Raw genomic sequence first — 18,056 nt, 5'->3', positions numbered from 1 at the left:
CCAGCTTGTTCACCACCTCATTTTTGGGTGAGTCTGTGGGTGCTGCAGTGAGGACCAGCCTGGCCTGCTTCAAACCTCAGTACTCATGAGTGTCAGAGGGTTCCATGATCTAGCCTATCTCAGCCCATCACTACCCCCAGCTTTTATGCAAAATAGCAGACATTCCAGTTTCACAGGGATGGACCCATCTATCCCCCACAGAATATTCCCCCAGACCTGATATTCTCACATGCTGATTAGAGTCATGACCTCGTTTAACATTAACCATCCCTTGTTCCAACTCTTGTTGGCAGGTACTATAACCTATCCTTGCAAAGTAAGCTCCCAGATTTAGTTTTAGTGTACACCAGAGTGTGGTGTTCTGAACTTGTCAATGCTAACTAGCCCAGCTCAGGTATCCCACATGAGCTGGTGCATTGGCTTGACCCATAAAAGTCATGCAGCTTCCCCCCTCCAAACCACTAGTCTCAGCACTCTCACTTACCTCCAAGTACAGTGGCCTTAGCATTTGAAGTCTCTCAGAAGTTATTCTTGACCTGCATCATACCCCTTGAGTTGTCTACCATATCAAGCATCTCCTTACCCTTTTCCTTGATCAACCCACAGTCTCTTCACCTAGGAGAGGATAGGTATCCCAGCCCAGCTTTCTAAAGCCTGATCTTTTGATGAATCAGTGTGCTGGTCTAAAGCTCTGCCCAACCACTATGGTCCCAAGCTCCTGGCAGTTGTGCCAGCCTGGTGTATTACCCCTCCACATATCCAAGATGCAAGCCCTTTCAAAGTTCCCATAGCCTGGCCCACCAGCATACCAGGTCAGCATAGTAGCCTAGGCCCCTCCCCTCTCCTCCCTGCTACCACACCCAGAAAATGCCTGTGGAAAATCCCCAAGTTCTGCTTGCCTGAGTGGAAGTGAGCCCCCAGGTCACTACTCAACCCCATGCCATCCCCTGACCCCACAATCCCACACATCCAGGCCCCACAAGCTTGCAGTCATGGGTGCAAAATGGAAATATAATTTTATCACTTATAAAATATAAATAAATTGCTTTGATTAAGTTAGAAGTAAATAAAATGATTCATTCTGTTTTCTATTCTCATCTAATCCTTGTTGCAGTTCTTTGCTTATACCCCATCTTTTGTTGGTTCCCTCAGCTCTATCTGATCTTAGAAGACAACTTTCTTATTTCTGTTGACTATTACAAATAATACTGCCATCAAGATGGGTATACAGATATCTCCCCAAATTTCAGCTTACAACTCTTGGGTGTATGCCCAGAAGTGCAGTTTTTGAACCGCATGATAGTATCATGTCTGATTTGTTTTTTCATTGTTACCATTCTGTTTTCTGCAGTGGCTATGCTGATATATGATCCCACTGATAATGCGCAAGTGTTTTGATTTCTGCAGAGTTTTGCCAACATTTTTCCTTTTTCATTTTATGACAGTTATAAAATGCCTGAAATATAATTTTGTCCCATAAAATAGACATTATTTATTTTACCTAAGTTAGAAGGGGGACAAATGATTCAATAAAGACCAGCAAATTGAGCCCCTTTTCCCTTATTCTTTCCAACCATTCTCTTTTTCTTCTCTCTCTCTCTTTCTCTCTTGTTCATTTATTTGGGCATAATTGTGTTACTTCCTTATGAGGTTTTATTTTCATTGTCCTAGAATTAGTAACTTCTACATCTTTTCATATCCTCTGGCTGTGTAGTAGCTGAAGAAATCTTTCTTCAGATTGTTTATCACTTTCCTTGAGTCAATTATTGAAAAGTGCTTTGATGCACAAAAGTTTTAAATCTATATATTTTCAATATTATTGGTTGTGCTTTGTTGTTCTATTCAAGAAATAGTTGTCAAATGCAATGTCATTAAAATTTTCTCTGTTATCATTTAAAAATTACACCTTCACTTGTTACATTTAGTTCACATGTTCACATGTTACTTTTTTTTCATTCATTATCAGGACTTATTAGGTGCCCATCATGGGTGAATACACACTAAGTGCCAGAGAATATATGAAGCTAAATCTGACAGACTGTCTTCATAGCAGTTACAGTCTAAAATAAAAATATACAGCCTCTGCTGAAGGTATATTAGATATCACTTACTTTTGCACACCCACTCCACTGTATATATATATATATATATATATACATATATTCATTCAGCTAATTACACTTGGCTTGTTCCACTGCTTTTTAGTTCAACAGATTCATATAACAGCATAAAACAAAGTCTCTTAAAATGCATACTTTAACCTGCAGCAAAATTTATTTTCATTAGAAAAAAACACTTTGAGTATTTATTGCAATTAAGAAAATTCTCAATGTATGTTCAGTACTTTCGTGCATCTTAATGAATCTGTACTTGCAAAATAAAAAATTCCTCATATTGCATCAAAACCATGCAACATTTTGATTAAAAATCTTCTTGAAACCTCTGGCAGTTGCATGTAATGGACACAGGCTCTCCTCTAAAAGAAGAAAGTATGAGACATGAAGAGCTTTATTAGCAAAGTCCCCAGATGATGTTTTTTTCTTTATAAGCGCACGTCACATCAGTTGAAAGCATTATAAAATAATACACCTGTCTTAACACATCCCTCAAAATCCAGAGTTTTAAATTTTTAGGTTTAGACAGAAAAGGGCTTCAAAAAAGGTTCAACATCACCTTTAAAACTCATTTCCTTCTTTTTTTCAAGATTTATTTATTTTTTATTGGAAAGGTGGATATACATAAAGGAGGAGAGACAGAGAAGAAGATCTTTTGTCCAATGGTTCACTCACCAAGCAACTGCAATGGCTGGAGCTGAGCCAATCCGAAGTCAGGAGCCAGGAGCTCTTCCGGGTCTCCCATACAAGTGCAGGGTCCCAAATCCCTGGGCCGTCCTCGACTGCATTCCCAGGCCACAAGCAGGGAGCAGGATGGGAATTGGGGTTGCCGGCACTAGAACCGCTGCCCATATGGGATCCCAATGCGTGCAAGGCGAGGACTTTAACCACTACACTATCGTGCCAGGCCCTAAAACTTATTTCTTAATGTTACTGGTAACCACCAAAGAACTGAAATTTCAAGAAAGGTAATTCAAAGTAAACCCAATCTTACTAAACCCTTAAGAATTTCAGAAGTTTTATGTTATGTTCTTTTCATCATTAAAAAAAAAGTGTAATCAACTCAGGGAATTTAAAAACACTGATAACATTGTTTGTGTTGGTCAGACTGCCAGAGAAAAAGAAATACTGAACCCCAGTATTCAAAACTAACATGTCCTAGTTATAATAACTTCAAGTATCATGCTATGCCTTGTAAAGAGTACAAGCATAAAAATTCATTCTTTTGAAAGTGAATTTCCAATTTTCATCTCTTGTTGAAAAGATGTTCCTTTTCCAAGTTACTAATCTTGACATCCTGTGAAAATCATTTGACAGTATGTGCAAAGCTGATATTTTTGTATGCTCAACCACATCATACTGACTGCTGTATCTTCATCAGAGCTATGAGATCAACAAAGTGAGAAATTCATCGTTTTCCTGCTTTTAAAGTATTATTTGGCTATTTAGGATTCCTTGAGTTTCAAGATGGAAAGTTCTATTTCTATAAAAACATTATTGGAATTTGATGAAAATGATATAATCTGGAACACGCTACTCAATATATATATATATTTTTATCATTTTGTTAGTAGTGTCTTCGATCTGCTGTACTTCTCCTGCACAGATAACTAACCATCTGTGTTCCAATTAATGAACACAAACTTGCCAATTATTAGCATACTTGTATCTTATTTACTAGTGATATCTCTACCATTAGCTAAATATTTATTATATTAAATGTGGGAATATCAAATTCATACTGTATCAATATTTCTTATAGTTATAATAGTGGGAATATAATATATACTTAAACAATCAATTAACTTATTCAATCCAATTCATTAGATTATTATTCAATGCTGCCACTTACTATTTATTTGTACAATATGAAACTTCCAAAATTATGTGCACCATATATTGTAGTCTTCTTGTCAGGGCAGGGGAATAATGTACATTATTATTTAATGGTATCTAGAATAACTGGTTTTTCTTTTACTTTACAGATTTAAATTAACCAAATGAAAATACAAAAAAAAACATAAAAGAAGTAAAATCTAAGAATACATTCTAAACAATTTATAAAATAATTTGAAGTGGTTCTGGATTAATTCCCATACCACAACATTATCTTACTCATCAAATAAAAAAACTAGTTCAGAAGTATTAGCATCACACAAAGAAAAAAATTAGAAAAGAATGACAGAGGACAAATGTAACAAAAATCATGTGCAAGAGAAATTCACACATATGAAACAGACTTGAAATATTTTCTTGAAATAATGCAACATTTTATCCATCACGATCTTAAAAGGTCTTTAAAATACTTACTGAGAAAAAAACTTAACAAAAATTCTTATATAATGCAGTATTATATCCTTTTATGTAAAAATGCATCTGTCATGGAGTTAATGATCAAAATTTGTAAGCAATTCAAATAATGAACTAATAAACAGCAAATGACCCACTTGGAACACATGTAAAAAGACATTTCTCAAAGGAAAACCTACAAATGGCCAACAGACAGATGTAAAAATGTTCAAATTCACTAATTATGGGGGAAATGCAAGTAAAACCACAACGATCTATCTCTTCACTCAGAGAATAGTTATTAGCAAAAAAGACTAAATAGAACAAGTATCTGTGATAGTGTGAAAAAAAGGAAAGTCTTGCACATTGTACTTGGATATGTAAATTCATACCAAGGTTTAGAAATTCCTCAAAATTCAAAATATCAAGCATCATACAATACAGCGGTCCTTTCCCTAGGTATACACATTGAAAGGAAATTAAACAAGTCTGTCAAACAAACATCTACCCTCATATATTTTTTGTAACACTATTCTCAGTAACCAAGAAATTATCTAAGTGCCCATTCACCAATAAACAGATAAACAAAGTGTGGTAAATATACATATCAGCGTACTGTTGATTCATAAAACTGATTGAAATGTTATCATTTTTAGCAGCGTATCAATGACATAAAACAAGTACAGAAAGACAATTAACCCCTGGTCTCACTCATATGTGGAGTCTAAAATATAGGCCATTTTACAGAAGACAAAAATATAATGGTGGGTACTACAATCTGAGGAGGAAAATTTTCTGTACAAGGCCAATTCATTTTATTGTTTCCTTTGCTATACAGAATCTCTTTAGTCTGGAGTACTGTGGATCAGCAGGTTAGGCTGCTTTTCAGAATGTACACACTCTGTCTCTCTTTCTAGCTCATTCTTTTACAGAAGCTTTAGGTAAGGAAATCATTTTTTAAATTTTAAAAAATTTTTCTATTCATTTAGTTGGATGTAATCCCAAATGAAAGCTTTTGCCTTCATTTTCTGTGCTTTTGACCCCAATCTAGAAAATGCTTACCAATGTCAATGTTCTGAAGAGTTTTTCCTATGTCTTCTTTCTAATTTTTCCTAAATTTTCAGATTTTAGTTTTTTGATCCATTTGAGATAAATTTTTTTGTGAGAGACAGGGCTCTTGGTTTCATTCTTCTGTATGGATATCCATATTCTCCAACATCATTTATTGAAACTATCCTTTATCAAATGTATAATCTAAGCACATTTGTCAAGCATGATTTGCAATAGATACATGAGGTTACTTCTATTCCATTTTATATGGATCTGTTTTTAATGCCATTGCCAACCTGTCTTAACTACAATACCATTTAAAGCAGTTATTGTAATGTGTTCTGCTTTGGTTTTACTCAAGATTGCTTTGGCTATTTGGGATCATTTGTAGATCGACTCAGTTTTAGTTAGGTTTGCTTCAAGTTCCATGACAAATGTCACTGGCATTTTGATAGACATTGCATTGACATTTTGATATGCTTTGGATAGTGTGTACATTTTCAACAACTTTGATGTTTCCAGTGCATAAGCAGAGCCGCCGCCCCCCCTTTTTTCCTTTTTCCTCTTCAATTTAATATCAACGATTTGCAGTATAGCACATTGATCCATTTGGCTAAATTTAGTCCCATTTATTTTTTGTGGTGATTGTAGTGGGATTACTTTCCTAATTTTTTAATCAGATGATTGATTCTTTATATTATTAAAACACTACTGGTTTTTTATATTATCTTAGTAGTCTGCAACATTGCTAACAGATTTTTGTTAGTTACACAAGCTGAATGAGTAAGCTATTATTACTCTTTCATTTTTTTGAATAATTGAGTAAGAATTAATTCTGATACTATTTTTGTGTTTGCTAGAATTCAGTAGTCAAGCCATTAAATCCTGAGCTTTTCTTGGAGGAAGATTTTTATTTTATAATTATTGATTCAATGATTCAATGTCACTATTCATACAACTATGTCTGAGTATATTTCCTCATGATTCAATCTGGGTAAGGTATGTCCAGCAGCTTGTCTGTTTCTATTAGGTTATTGAATTTATTCCAATGTAGCCATTCAAAGTAATCTGGAGTGATTATTTATATTTCAGTGGTATCAGTCATAATGTTTGAAGCAGTGGTTTTTTCTGTTATTTTAACTAAGAGTCTGTTAACTGTATATGTCTTTACAATGAGCCTTCTATTTCTCATTGTTTTTGTTTGATTTTGTATTTATTTTCTCTGTCATTTATTTGTGCTCTCTGTGATTTATTTCTTTAATTCTGTCATTTTGGATTTGATGATTTGATTAGTTACTGGTTTTCTTGTTCCTTGAGGTACACCAATCAGGGTTTTTTTTTGATATTTTTCTTTGGTTTATTTTTTGGGGGGAGGCAGTCTTCAGTTGCTCTAAGCTTCCCTCTTAGAACTACTTTTGCTGTACAACATAGATTTTGACATACTGTGTTTCCATTCTTGTTTGTTTCATGAAATTTTAATTTCTACCTTGGTTTCTTCTTGATCCTTTTGTTGACCAGGAATAAATTCTATAATTTTGTACATTTGTGTCATTTCCAACTTTTCTTGTTGGTTTCTAGTTTTAATTCATTGTGTTAATAAGTGATAGTAAATAATTATTTCTACTCTTTTAAAATAGTTGAGGCAGGACTGTTAACTGCCATATCCTGTAAAATATTCCACATACTATTGAGTTGAATGTGTATTCTGTGGCTGATGGGTAAAAGTTTTGTGGATGTCTATTAGATCCAGTTGAACTAGGATACAATCAACTGTGGTTTTTGTTTATTTTTCTGTCTAGATAATCTTCCTATGTCTGAAAGTGTGGTGTTAAACATCCATACAATTGTATGTAAGTCTATTATTTCAATTCGTTCAGTGAACATTTGCTTTACAAATGTTGGTACCTTGATACTCGGTACATGTAATTACGAATATTGTTTCTATTGCTAGATCAAATATCTTATCAATACACAGTTGCCTACCTGGTTCTTCTTGACATTTTTTTTTTGATAAATGATTTATAGCTTTCTCTGGTACACATACGGTTGCTTTCATTTTCTTCTGAGCACCATTTGCATGGAATATCTTCTTCCATTCTTTTGCTTTCAGTCTATGTGTGTCCTTAGAAGTGAAATAAGTTTTTATAAACAGAATAGATTTGCAATTTGTCTTTTGTTGATTTAACCTCTCTACATATTTGAACTGGAGAATTTAGTCAGCTGATATTTAAGATACTTAATAATAGATAAGTTCTTTAACATTTCTGTTGTGATAATTGTTTTAAATTTTAATAATTATTTTGTTTCTCCACACAGTTAAATATTCATTTATGATTTTGTGACTTTCTTTTTTTCTTTCTTCAAAAGATACTTTTTTTTTTTAATCTGAAAGGTTAGAGTGATGAGGTACAGGGTAGCAGGAGAATGATCTTCCGTTCATGGAGTCCTTCCAATGGCATGGTCCAGACCCAAGTCTCCCAGGTCCTGATGCCATTGTGTGCTGCAAGCTCAGGAGTACTGTCAACAAATTGGAGTAATTGTGGGGCAGCTGGGATTTCAACTGATATTCCAATATTTACTGTCGGCCTTGAAAGCAGAAGCTTAGACATCTGTGTCACAGTGCCAGGTGTTGTTTTTTACGGTGGTATATTCTGACACTAGGCCTGTGAGGTTTATCATGCACGTCTGTTATTCATGTTTGGTTTATAGCCTTCATGAACATTACAAGAGTATTCTTTCAGTTAGATCAGATCATTCTAAAATAATAAAAATTAGCAAGAGAAATAGAGATAAGAAATTTTGAATTTTTCATATTGTATGTTTTTGTTATTATTGATTATGTTTCTAAACTGTATGTCTAATAAAATTTAACATATTAATTATAATTATTGTATTCTTCACAATAAGGTTATAAGTGATTCACATTTATTAGAGCATTCTGAATTAGTATAGTTAGATCCACCCATGAGTTTTCTCTCTTCAGGTATTTTCTTCATGTTAGCATTTTTTTTTTCAAGTTGAATAACTTGTTTTAAGCAAGTTCTTCTTTTTAAAATAGTGATATGGTGGCAATAAATTCTCTCAACATTTTGGTTTTCTCAGCATGTCATATTTGGCTCCTTCATACCTGAAGATTAGTTTTCTGGATACAGCTTCCTTAGCTGGTATAGTTTTCCCCCGTTCAATTCTCATCCCACTCCCACCTGGTCTGTAAACTTTCTCCTGAGAAATCCGAATTTGAGTAAATTAAAATTTCCCAATGCCTATTTTTTCTTTTTCTTTCAGCTTTAAGACTCCTCTATCCTTAAAACTCTCTTTAAGGTTTAATTATTTATTTCAGAGTCAGTTACAGTGACAATGAGAGACAGGGAGAGAGCAGAAGAGACAGATCTTCAAATCACCGATTCATTCCCCAGACAGCTGTGACAGCCAGGCATGAGCAAGGCTGACGTAAGCACACACACCTTCATCTCTTGAACCCCATTACCTTGAATATCACCTCTTTTTATGTTATCCCGAATTTCCTAAAAGCTCTCTTTATTTTCTTTGATTACTTCGGTTTTATTTTGTGGTTTTCTTTTATGTTTTGTTTGATTTTCTACTCCAACTGTGAATCATTATTGCCAATCCTTGTGGTACACAAAGCGAGATATCTATCTATCTATCTATCTATCTATCTATCTATCTATCTATAGATGATGATTTGGTAACCTAGTTTTGTTTTTGCAGTTCTAAAAATCCTAAAAAGCTTGTTTATTTTCTCTGACTCTATGGGTACGTCTACCATTTTACACTATTTACTATCCTATGTTGAGGTTTGCCAAAGGCTTGTCATTGGAACATTTTTGCTGATTTAGTCCTACAATACGCCCTGAAATAAAATTTTCTCCAAATCTGCAATTGAAATGTTAAGAATGAGCCATGTATTTCCAAACTAAAAAAATAAAAAAGGAATATTTGGTCCTGGGTGGGAGACTAGTGGCTAAATCCTTACCTTGCATGAGCCAGGAACTCATATGAGTGCTAGTTTGTACCCCGGCTGTTCCACTTAACTTTCAGCTCCCTGCTACTGCCTTGGAAAAACAGTAAAGGATGGCCCAAAGCCTTAGGAATCCCCACAAACACATACACACATCATTATCTCTCTATTTCTATTATAAAATAACTAGATCATCAAAATAAATACTATATCTGTGCTATTAAAAGATGCACATTTGATGCAGTCACTATAAAAATTCCAGTGTCATTTTTTTTTCTTGAAAATGGGAGATAGGAATCTTTATGACATTGAGGACAAAGCTTGAAAGTCCTCTTCTCCCAAAATTCCGAAAATTAAAACATAATTGGACGTATCCCACTTTCCAATTTAGCATGTTATTAGAAATCAATAGTAATGAAAACAACATGGTACCATTGTAAAAATTGCTATCAATAACCAATAGAATAGAACAGAAACCTATAAATGTATATGTCCAACTAATTCCACAAGAAGACCCAGGGAACACAATTAGGAAAGATCACCTCTTCAGTAAAGGGCACTGAGATAAATGTAATTCCACATGTAAAATAATCAAGTTGTTCACATAGCTTATATCATACTGAAAAGTCCACAGAAACATGATAAAGAACCTAAACATAAGAGTGGAACTGATCAATGAGTAGAAGAAATGATGGGAAAAGCTCTATGATGTTGACCTTTACATGGTAAATGCAAATACAAAAGCAAAAATAAGTTGCACCACATGAATAGACATTTCTCCAAGTAATTAATAGTAATGAGGAGGGGAGAAGAGGAGGTGACAGGAAGTACGGGGGCTCCCTAAACCTGCAAAACCATATCATGGAAAATAATAACAACATTTTTTAAATATAACGGCCAAAAGGTATATGATAAGATGCTCAACATCAACAGTTACAAGACACCATTCACATCAATCAAGATAGCAATTACAAATTAGATAAAATTTAGAGATTGTGGAACCAACATAGAGGAAAGAGTGTCCTTGTATTTTTTTTTAATTGGAAAATCAGATATACAGAAAGGAGGAGAGACAGAGAGGAAGATCTTCCATCCAATGATTCACTCCCCAAGTGAGCATAATGGCCGGAGCTGAGCCAATCCGGAGCCAGGAGCCAGGAGCTCTTCCAGGTCTCCCATGCCGATGCAGGGTCCCAAGGCTTTGGGCTGTCTTTGACTGCTTTCCCAGGCCACAGGCAGTGATCTGGATGGGAAGCAGGGTCACTGGAATTAGAACCTGCATCCATATGGGATCCTGCGTGTGCAAGACGAGGACTTTAGCTGCTAGGCTACCATGTCATGCCCAGAGCATCCTTGTATTTTAAAAACAAAACTTAATAAAATTCATTCAAGACCCCAAATTTTCCTCTCTTTGCCTTATTTTAATTTTAAAAAGACTACATTATTCATAAAAGATCAATAATTTCTCTTCTAAAATAACAATACTGTAGAAAGATTTTCTCCAAATATTTTTATCTAATTGATAGGATAAATATATAAAATCTTTTAGGGAAAAGAAATGACACCAAGAATTCCATGAGGTAAAAATTCAATAAAGTTTATACAGTTATCTATTCTCTAATTATAAAAGTTAGTTAATGCATAAACTACATATTTAATTATGTGAAAGTCAGCATAGATTTTACACACTGTTGAATGATTTATTCACCATTTTATAGTCTCCATAGTAGTGTTGGATATGATCATTAAAGTGTCATTCTAATGAAAATCTTCTGTTCTTCAATCTTTTATTTTTTAAGGAGATATACATATATATCTATATATACACAATATGTATTATATATTCCTTAAATGTATAGTATAAACTATGTATTATATTTACATATATGTTATATGTGCAAGGATTTATATATTTATTAAGGAGAATTATATATATGCTATAAATATACATTACTTTAAAAATTTTTCATAAAGAGTTCATTATGCTCAGGGATTTCCCTTCCACCTTCCTGCTCCCCATACCTCACTCTTTTCCCTTACATTATAACAACAGCACAGTCCTTTGACAAAAATAAAATATCACAGTATAAAGCTCTACTTCTGAATAAAAGATGGAATCCCAATGAAACTGTTAAATATATTTTGAAAATAGATTACTAGACTTTCTACCATTATCTATGCCTACAATGTCATGATACACTGAAATAGCAGAATGATGGATTTGTGACTGTTCATTCATATTCTTAACATTGTTAATTACTCTTAAATGGTTTTGGGGACATGGCTTATGTCTTATGGGCAGCTGACCTCAAATTTAATAATTTTTGTAAAATACATATATGAAAGAAATAAAAAAAGGTAAAATATAAAAGTGCACATAATATCAATTTTTTGTGCTTTCATGCAGATTTCCAACAAAGAAGTCACACTTACTATGAAACTTAAAGACATTTAATCCCATGTTATATTTCATACATATAAGGAATAAAGACTGGGAAATATAATGAATTATTTCCAAAGCAGATACCTAATGCAATTCTTACTTTTTTTCCATGGAAATCCTCCTTCTTCTCTACTACTCCAATTCTCCTACCCCACAGTTAAGACAACACTTATAGTTATCTCAACAAGACCTCTGATGTTTGTTTTTGTCTATAACTTTATTTTTATAAAATAAAGTTTAGTACCATATTTTATATAATATGCAAAGCCGTCTTTAATATGCATAATATGTGCCAAGCAGTTTGACAAGAATCTAGTGCAAGTCCATCCATCAAGGAATTCCAAAATACCACTAAGTGATATAAACAATTCTTTAATACTTTTAAACTCATCATTGTATTAGTCCTTAATGTTATAAAAAATTCACATTACATCAGAGACTTACACATAGTAAATTGCTTATATGCAGAGAGTAAATGACTGCTAGAAATTTTAATTTCCTGAAGTGTATGGTTTATAACAAATTTTATCATTTCAGTTCATCCACTCAAGTAAAATGATAGCCATTTATCCTTTAAATGGCAAATATGCAATATACATTTTGAAATGGAAAGAGCACATTAAGATACAAGGTAATGAACTCCTTTCAATTACATTTTATGATTATGACCTTTGTTTCAACAATAATTTAGCATTTTAATTAAATCTTGAGACCGTTCTATTTCTAAAAGATGTCCTTCATTATTTAATACTACAATTTAATAAAGTGATTTTCCATTGTAATTTACAATAGCTGGTTATAAATTTTAATGACATTTTCAGTGAGTTAAACCTACATTATTTATTTTAAAAACTTGTACCATAGAATAATTATGAAATAATAATTTCACACATAACTGAGTACATTTTAGATAGCATATATGTTAGTATTTGAATCTAAATGTCTTTAACATTCATAATAACAAAAAGATATAATGTATATGTACTTATAGAAAATAAAATATGCATTATTTGGGTAATTGTTAAAGATGTGAAAAGTTTCAGAAACATGAGGAAATGAGATTATGTTCTTTGTTACACTATTGTTAGTTGCCAATGAAAAGATAAAATGATAATTGCTTTATATTTTTAGGATTTCACAATTATTTTAAAGATTTATGTAATTTTTTATTGCAAAGTCAGATACACAGAGAGAAGGAAAGACAGAGAGGAAGATGTGCTGTCCAATGATTCACTCCCCAAGTGGCCACAGCTACCAGAGCTTAGCTGATCCGGAGCCAGGAGCCAGGAGCCAGGAGCCAGGAGCTTCTTCCTAGTCTCCCACGTGGGTGCATGGTCCAAAGGCTTTGGTCCCTCTTCAACTGCTTTCCCAGGCTACAAGCAGAGAGCTGGATAGGAATAGGAGTTGCCGGGATCAGAACTGGCGTCCATAATAGTTGGGTCACTGCGCCAAGCACTTTTCACGATTTTTGATTCATTGTATCAGACTTTCTGCTTCCTTTAATATATGTTAAATCATTGATGGGTCAGAATTCTATTTGGTGTTAGATTTTAAAATATTTTGCTTTATAAGATGCTCCAGTTGCCTATATGGATATCTGCTGTTTTAAAAGACATAGGCCTGCCTGATCTCACTGTTTCTTCAAATCCACCTTCATAATGAATCCACTGCATCTAAAATAGCAGATTATAGTAACTATGGACCAAACCTTTGTTAATCAATTCACAAAGCCATTCACGTTTTTTTTTAAAGTAGTGAATATAATATACAACAGACATTTACATGCATGACACACACTTGGTACATCTTATACAGTAAATAATAAGTTGCATTTTTAACTAGAAGCTTCTTTTCCAAATAATATTCTGTTATGAATAGACTTTATGAGAATACCGAGGATCTCTCCTTCCTGGTACTCATCTATAGCGCATTTTCTTTCCCTGAGTGTAGATTGGCATTATGACTTTTCAGCAAAATAAAGTGATTGAGTTGTCACTTTTAAAGCCACAATACAAGATTATCATAAATTCTGGCTAACAGATTACTTTCACATACTACTCCCTTATTCATTCTGCTGAAATGATGCTTTATCTGTGAAATGTGGTAAAGGACTGAGAATGGTCATCAAACAGCAAGCTAGAAAATGAGACCCTCACTCCAACACCCCGAAGAAAGTGAATTCTGTAAACAAATACATACATGAATGAGATTAGATGTGGGTTCATATTGGGTCTCAAATGAGGACAAAGCCTAGTTGGCATCTTGATTTTAGTTTTGGATGAAACTCTGAGTACAAAGAAGAGGCTAACCTTTATTCAGACTCCTAGCTGTCACCACAGGGCTACCAAAATGTTAATGTCATTTTAAGCCTCCAAACTTGCCATGATTGGTCATATTGTATGGATCATAAATAATTTTTATATTTATCTTTCTTAATAGTTTTGGAAATAAATCTGTTTTAATCAGTGATTTTCACGTCCATTCTACTTTTTGAAAATGAATCTTGTTGAGTGCATTTAAGGTGTACAACAAGTTATTAACAGATTTATAAACTAAAGTTGTTGCTGTAGTAAAAGCAGCATGCACATATTTTCTCAGTTATCCACGTTCCACCTGGTACAAATAGCACTCCTGAATACAATGGAAGATTATTACCCAAAATTCTCACAATCTGCTACTCTGTATTTTTTTTTAATTATATCTTCTTGTTTTCTTCCCTCACCACAAACATGCTACTTTTGACATTATAACTTAGATTTGGGCCTGGTAGAAATTGTATGCACCAGGCTGTGGTGACAGTTCAACTGGTTAGTCATTCACATACACAATTTCATTTCAGTGAAAATCTTATGCTTTTGTTTTGTTTTTGTTTTTAAACTTGGTTGACAGGTTCTAAAATTCCATACAAATGGTCTGACTATAAAAGTTTAGATTTGGGCCCGGCGCGGTGGCGCAAGTGGTTAAGGTCCTCGCCTTGCACGCCCGGGATCCCATATGGGCGCCGGTTCTAATCCCGGCAGCCCCGCTTCCCTTCCAGCTCCCTGCCTGTGGCCCAGGAAAGCAGTCGAGGACCGCCCAAAGCTTTGGGACCCTGCACCCATGTGGGAGACCCGGAAGAGGCTCCTGGCTTTGGATCGGCATAGCATCGGCCGTTGTGCTCACTTGGGGAGTGAATCATCGGATGGAAGATCTTCCTCTCTGTCTCTCCTCTCTGTAAATCCGCCTTTCCAATAAAAAAATAATAAAAATAAATCTTTAAAAAAAAGTTTAGATTTATCAGAAGCATCCTGCTATGAAAATTAAGAAAATGAGCTAAAATACCAACAACCAACCTTTGGAAAACATTATGTAGCTATTAAGACCAAGAGAATTGAAAGGGCTGAAATTTCGGAGATAAAGAGTTGGTTCGGAGATAAAGGTACTGGTTTGTGTTGCAGTGGTATGCTGCCACTTACACATTGCGGAGTGCTTGCTCATTCGGTTCCTGATTATTTTACTTCTGATCCAACCTTTGGCTAACGGAACCTGGAAAGGTGATGGAAGATGGCCCAGGACTTGTCCCCTCCCCACTCATCCCGAAGACCTAGATGGAGTTTTCTGTTTCTGCCTGCAAGCTGGCCCAGATCTTACTACTTTGGCTGTTTGAGACGTGAATCAGCAGATTGACGATATTTCTTTGTTGATCTTTTTGTCTCTTCCTCTGTCATCCTATTTTTCAATTACTAACCTTGCGTCCATTTTGGGGAATAAACCAGAGGGAAGACCTTTCTCTTCATAATATATCATGGAAGATCTTGTTTCTCTATAAGATCTGATCTGTCTTTCCAATAAAAATAAATAAACCGCTAAAAATTGTAATCTAAATTTCACAAATTAGTGAGATCATGTGATATTTATCCTTTGGTTTTACCCTTACTTCGGCTTCATCCATGGAGTGGCAAATTACAGGAAATCTTCCCCTTTAAAATTTTTCAGTTTATTTCCATTGGCTTACTTTCCAATGTCCACAAAACCTGGGCCTGGAGCAGAACAAATCTAGCATTCTGGACCTCAGTATGGATCTCTGATATAATTGGCGGAGACCCAAATATTCATGTGATCATCAATTTCCTGTATTTAATTTATAGGAAGCTGGAATCAGAAATGTAATGAAAATTTTCCCCAGACTCTCTGATTTGAGATGAGAATGTTCATAGCAGCATCCTAAGTACTAAACCAAATACCCACCTTCTATTCCATTATATATACATATATATGTATAAACTTATATATAATATTCATGTATACAAGACATTCTCTTATTCATTTGTACATTGACAGATATTAAGATTTCCATATTTCAACTCTTGCAAACAAAGATATATTAACATGGGAGTATGTTCGAGTTTTTGAGGTAGTAGTGTCTTTTTATATACATGTATATATACATATTATGATTTCCAGTTCATATAACAATTCCAATTTCAATTTATTATTTGTACTGCTTTTTCCATATTGCTATGGAATTTCTTTTACTTAGTTATTTTCATAAATATCACATCTTTTTTTTCAGCTTATAAACCAGTGTGATAATCAGTTGTGTAATAATTGATTGAAGAAGGTATCTTTCAGGCTGGCATTGTAGCACAGAGAGTTAAGCTATAGTACACAATGCTAGCACGCCTTTTGGGTATCCTATCAAGTCCCAATTGCTCCATTTCTCATCCAGCTCCCTGAAAATGCACGTACAAAGCAGCTGGAGATGATGCAAGGTGCACCACGTCACATATGTAGGGGACCAGATGAAGTTCATGGCTCCTAGCTTTACTTTGCCCCAGAACTAGCTGCTGCTGCCATTTCAGGAATGACCAGTGGACAGAACACACACAAACACACACACAGACACACACATACACACACACACACACACAAACACACACATACTCTCTCCCCTTGTAACTCTGCCTTAAAATACATAAAATGAAATCCTAAAAAAAGTAGTCATAGCCACATGTAATGTTTAATATTTATTAATATGGCTGTTTGCTTATTAAACTACATGAAATTTAATAAATATATTTCATTGCAATGTTTAAAACTTTTATAAATCTAATTATTAAAGAATTTCACTTGTAGATGATAAGGTTAACGAAAACCACTATTTCATATATAGCTGCACAACCCAAGCCCGGAATAATAATAATGGAGAGTGAAAAGGAAACATATATTAATACATCAGGCAGGCACAGTGAATGAATAGTTTTTGAGATACTGAATTTTGTCCGAATGCCAGTCTCAATGTGTATGATGAAGTGTGCAGAATCCTATTGCCTCAGTGATATTAACCAACAAGGATGCTCTTATCGAAACCCAGCAGTTTTGCAGAAAGTTACTACACTATTGAAAATGCTGAATTTCTGATTTCTTTCATATGTCCCCTAATGCATTATATTCATTCCTGGTTCTCAAGACTTAATTTAGTCTGCATATGACAAATTTAATTCTCCATCTGAAAAATACATTAAGATTTCATAGATAGTATTTTATTGTTGGTCAATATAGAATATGCATTTTAAAATGCAAATGTGAAAAAACGAGAATAATCAGGCAATGCATGGAAATGTTCATCCCTTAGCTTTGAGAAAATTTTACTTTTAAATAAGAAAATCAGATTCAGATAACAGAAAATTAATTCCATCTAATAAAATGTATTCATTTTAAACAATGAAAATGGCCAACAATAAAAATGTACATGCCTGGTAATAAGTTGTCTCAAAGGAAGAGAACTTGGGGAATTGCTGGGAAATATCTGAGTGAACCTGAGTCAAAGAAACTTGCATTTTACTTACAAAGTGGAGACAAGACAATCACTATATCTGACAGCATTAGGTTCATATCTACTCACAGGCATTTAAACTATCCCAGTTTTTCTGTTTATGCTATGTTTCTTTAAAAAAGAAAATAATTAAACCATTTATGAATAATCAATTTAAATTACTAATATGACAGACACTTCAAATTTAATATCCTCTCTAAATGTAATGAGTGAAATGAGACTGTTTGATTGATAGATACATATTTTCAGGATGGTGATGTCATCATTAGATAAAAACGGGAAAGACACAGAATTGGAAGTACAAGTACAATTGGAAGTACAAGTACAATTGGAAGTACAAGTACAATTGGAAGTACAATTGGAAGT

The sequence above is a fragment of the Ochotona curzoniae genome, unplaced genomic scaffold, assembly GCF_017591425.1.
Source record: "Ochotona curzoniae isolate NIBS_2020 unplaced genomic scaffold, NIBS_Ocur_1.0 scaffold_4506, whole genome shotgun sequence".
NCBI classification, from domain to species: domain Eukaryota; kingdom Metazoa; phylum Chordata; class Mammalia; order Lagomorpha; family Ochotonidae; genus Ochotona; species Ochotona curzoniae.
Note: the sequence above shows the minus strand (reverse complement) of the source record.